We start from the raw sequence: 5,000 nt of genomic DNA on the forward strand, positions 1-5,000 counted from the left end.
ATTACGCAGAGAGCATCTGTTGGTGTAGTGCCAAATGCACCCACACACCGTAATATGACGTTTCGCTGTATTCGCTTTATTTGTAATGCTGGCCTAACCTGCACGAGTCTGTGGGCCCAGGCACTGGAGCCATACCCCACGACTGGCACAAGAATACTGTTGTTGTACATGTGTGTTGCTGCCGGTGGCAGGTGAAATCGTCGTTGTGCGATACTTATTAGTTTATTAAACAGTGTAGTGGCCTTTGATGCAACATATGCAATATGTGGAGCATAGCTCCAGGTTTCATCAATGAGGACGCCCAGGTATCTAGCAGATCTTGCTCTAACCACTATACGGTTTTCTAATCTTATAGCTGGATCTCGTGCTAGTCTACCCTTTAGTAACATGTAATTTGACTTATGTGGTGCCAAGTGAAGCTTAGACTGTTTGCACCATTGTAACAAAATTTCTGATACCTGAGCTGTTTTGTTCTCGATCGCTGCGCGACTGTCACCGTCAACAAGGACAAGAAGGTCATCTGCATACGCAACAACTCCCAGTACCATGTTGCTCTCGTCTAGGGTTATCAACAAGGAATCCATGTTGATATCCCAAAACACTGGTCCACAAACTGAGCCCTGTGGACAGCCCTTTGTAATGTTCTTCGACACCACAGCACCAGGAGCCGTTATTTTGGCGACTCTGTTCCGGCAATAGTCCTTTAGACAACCATAAAGCGCCGCCGGGCACTCCATCTCCCGTAGCCGCGAGAAGAGGGCCGGCCACCACAGGTTGTCAAAGGCTCCGGAAATGTCTACCATGATCCCCAGAACATACTTCTTCATAGATGAGTGAACAATACTGGCTGCCTGATTTATGGCATCGGATGTTGATTTGCCTTTTCGAAAGCCGTATTGCAGGTTACTCATGCCATGCAGTATTCTATGACTCGACAGTCTAGACACCAGCAATTTCTCGAAGGTCTTTCCCATCACATCTAACAGGCAGATTGGTCTATATGATTTGGGAACTGTAGGGTCCTTGTCTGGATCCTTTTTTATAATTACCACTTCCGCTGTTTTCCAGGTGGTTGGGAAGGTTCGCGTCTCCAGGCATTTGTTGTAGATCTTTGCTAGCACCGGGGCTAACTTGGATACAAGACACTGCAGAACCTCTGCAGGAATTGCATCCGGTCCCGGTGCTTTCCGTTTTCCGAAGGACAGGATGGCGTTCGCCACCTCCTCTGATGAGAAGGGGTATACCTGTGTTGCATTGTGGTATTCGTATTCGTTTTGTTGCCTCAACGCCAACTGCATCTCATCGTCTGAGTCAGGTCGGTCGTCAGGTAGGAGCGCACGAAGTAGCTCCTCGGCCGTTTCCAGCCAGTTGGTCGTCATCTGGTCCGAGTCTCCTATTGTCACAGTAGAGAGATGCATTGGTGAGTGTATCTTTTCACATATTATTTTGTACGGTGTACCCCATGGATCAAGAGCCAAGTGAGACGTTACGAAATCTTCCCAACTCTGTTGACGATGTTGGAGTAAGGTTTCTTTAAATATGCTTTTCTTCTGTCTGTATATATTGAGGTGATATTGTCTTTCCTCCATGGTGAAAGACCTTTGGTAATTGCGGCGCGCTCTTCTCATAGACTGCCGGAGCCCAGTCAGCTCTGGAGTCCATGGAGAAGTCATCTTACGGATGAGACGCCTTCTCATCGGTATTGCCACGGCGACAGCCGCCCTGATTGATGCTGTTAATGCCCCAACGGCCTCTTCTATGTCGATGTCTTCGTCTTCCAACTCTGGAGGGTTAAATTCCGCCTCTAGGAGATCCCAATTGGCCCTCCCGTAATCAAGTTGCATGGTCCACCTCTCTGGTGCCTGTTGTATTTCATGTACCAATGTAAATTCAATAGTGTTATGATCGCTTGTTGTATGGTTTTCTAATACATGCCAATCATGAATTTTGTTTGCGATATTAATGGAGCTTAACGTTACATCAATATATGAAGCTGCCCCAGCTCTACTCCTATAAGTAGGAGGATTGCCGGGGAGATTTGCTACATTTAAATTAAATTCCATAATAACATCCTCAAGGGCAATGCCCCTTGGGTCCTGTGTTCGGCTATACCAGAGAGGGGACTTAGCATTACTGTCCATCGAGATTATGATTGACTTCCCTTGTAGGGCTCTCAATATGGTAATAAGCTGCCTTAAGTAGATGTCAATTGGATCACGAAACTGACAATAGATATTTATCAGGTACCAAAACGAGTTTAGGTGATTTATTTCTACGACTATTATGTGTTCTGTACAGAATTGTGTTAGCACTGTGGTTTTTATCGTATTGTTGAGAATGACTACAGCTGTCATTGGACTCTGTCCAAATGTTATTACTTGTGCTGTAACGGGAAAGCCCAAGGATCTCCCAGAGGCAGTACTTGGTTCTTGTATTAGTACTACATCTATTTTGTTTTCTTCAGAAAGCCTAGACAGCTCTTGCATGACTAGGGAGCTTTTCATTGCATTGACTTGGTAGCACTTAATAATCGTCCGGATATTTGGTATATACCATGCTATTCGGCCAGGTCTGAGCAGGGTCATATGTTATTCTCCCGTACATCTTGACAAGTTCATTATATGTCTTCGTAAGATCAAATTTCCTTCCCCGCCTCTCGTATACTTTAGTGACTAGTTCTTTTAATTGTTCATAGTCATGGGGAATATTCACCGCCGCTAGCTGGACGCAGTCTACATCCTCCAGAGTTGGAAATGTGATCTTGTTCCCTCTCGGGTGCCCAGCTCTGACCAACTGCCTCAGAGCAGCCATCATCAATGTCTGGTTCTCCAACCTACCAAGCTGCAATGTTTCACTACAAATATTGTATATGTTCCCTGGCGGGCATGTGTTGTATTTAGGTGTATTTACAGTTACAGAGCCATCACCAGCTAGTTCTCCTACAGTTTTGTTATCTACTTTTAATCCCAAAGAACCATCACCAAGAGTTAATTGTTTATTATCTACTTCATGCACACTGACTATTGAATGACAATTTTCGGTGTCTTCTGCTAGAGTCACCAGCGGCGTCGTCTCCAAGGCTAGGGGAACCCCAGCCAAACGGGAGTCTCGCGCCGCACCTTCCTCTGCCTTCATAAATGAAGCTGGTAGACTTCTCCTAGCCAGGAAGGACCCGGCTTGGCAGGAGAAGTCGGCTGTCGGTGGCCGCACTGGTGGGACTGGGAGTGTATAAGTACTCCCCTCCTCCACCTCCTCGGCCATTTTGATTGGAGGCCGCCTGCTGGCTATGGGAAATCGGTCTGCGTGGCGCCACCCGGGGAAGGTGTGTTGCCTTCCATAACTGGGTTAAAACCGCCAGGAGACCCTCTGATTCCCTGAATTCGACGATCGCATCAGGGCTCGGAGGAACCTGAGTGGGGCGGGGACCGTAATGTCCAATCCCGTGGCCTTGTCGTGGCCCCATAGCTCAGTAACCCCCTTGATGGGGTGAAGCTAACACGGGATGGGCCGTCCATGCATGACGTTAAAAAGCTAGCCCTTAACTGGGTGCAACCCACACTGGTCCGCACTGGCCCACCGTGAATTATCAAAAGCGGTGGGTGAGACATGGTCGGTCATGATCCCCCGGTACGTGTGGAGACCCTCCGGGGAACGTAACTCGGGTTTGAGTGCCGCACCGTCTCGTTGATGTCAAACTCCACGTATAAGACCCGGACTGACTCCTTTAACACCTTCCGGGCTGCGTTGATAGGTGTGGGTTGTCGTTGTGTCAAGGCAGGACGTAAAACTCCCGTCCTGGCAGGACGTTAAATGCCCCCAACCCAAGCGAAAGCAAAGGGTGCATGGCGCAGGGGGAGCTGCGTTACGAGAGACACGACACCGGTCTCTCCTGAGTTGAGCGCGGTGGCTGGGCGAGGGTATGAGGGTAAGTCTCACGACGATCCCGGAACCCTGCAGTCTGGCTGCTGCAGTTCCTCACGTCTTGGACGACGTTAAATGTCCCCCAACCCAAAGCGAAAGCAAAGGGTGCGTGGCGCAGGGGAAGCTGCGCTAGAAGGGACACAACATCTGTCCCTGCACAGGGCACGACAACACCGGTGCCCTGTCTTCCTACGGTCACATTTGCTGGGGAGGGATCGCGGCCTGAGCCGGCAAAGGCTCATCGCCGTGAACGGGATGTCCCGGACACGCTCCGCCAAGCCAGGGCATGGTGACATGTCCCTGGCTAGGTTAGATGGGGCCAGACCCCCGAACGTCTGGGGGACCGACCCAGCACCTGGGTAGGGCTGGGTCCTTGGCCTGATGGTGGAAACTCGGCCTATTAGGGGGCGAAGGCCGAGAGGTGAATCCGCCTCTCCGGAATGCGGTGGGCATTTGCCGGGGAGGGACGGGTGAAATCTCCAGTGATGTGATCGTGGAAGGGGACTAGTACGCTGGAAACGGCGCGCTAAACCCAGCAGCTCACAAGGCTCTTGGTCAGGGGGCGGGACTGGTGAGCGAGCTGCAGATAGCCTCCCCCCATGCCAGAGAGGCCGGTCCGGGGAAAGAGACGGGCCTCCACACTTTGTCACTCTTCTGGAATAATGGCTGAAAATATGGAGAGTGATTATGCGCATGCGGAGCCAGACGCTCCAATAGGAGAATTTGATGAGATGAGTGTCGCGGAGCGACACGCGTATTTCCTGCGTCTTTTCGACAGAAGCGTTAAGCATGGGAAGATTAATGCAGAGCAGATTAGAGCCATTAAGGAGAATATAGCCACTTGGGCTCTGGCTCATGCTAGGCTCGAAGGTCAGTATGCCGAAGTAAAAGAAGAAAATGAAAGGATGAGAAAAGAACAACAACAACAACCTAAGAAGTCATATGCTGCAGCTGCAGCTTTGCCAGTACAGCCGAAACGGACTGTACAAGAAACAATAAAAATTAATTTAGAAAAAACCGTTCCCACAGTATTTGTGAAACCAAAGAAAGGTGAAGACGTACGGAAGGTAAAAGAAAGA

This window comes from Schistocerca piceifrons, unplaced genomic scaffold (assembly GCF_021461385.2).
Source record: "Schistocerca piceifrons isolate TAMUIC-IGC-003096 unplaced genomic scaffold, iqSchPice1.1 HiC_scaffold_936, whole genome shotgun sequence".
In the NCBI taxonomy this organism is placed as follows: domain Eukaryota; kingdom Metazoa; phylum Arthropoda; class Insecta; order Orthoptera; family Acrididae; genus Schistocerca; species Schistocerca piceifrons.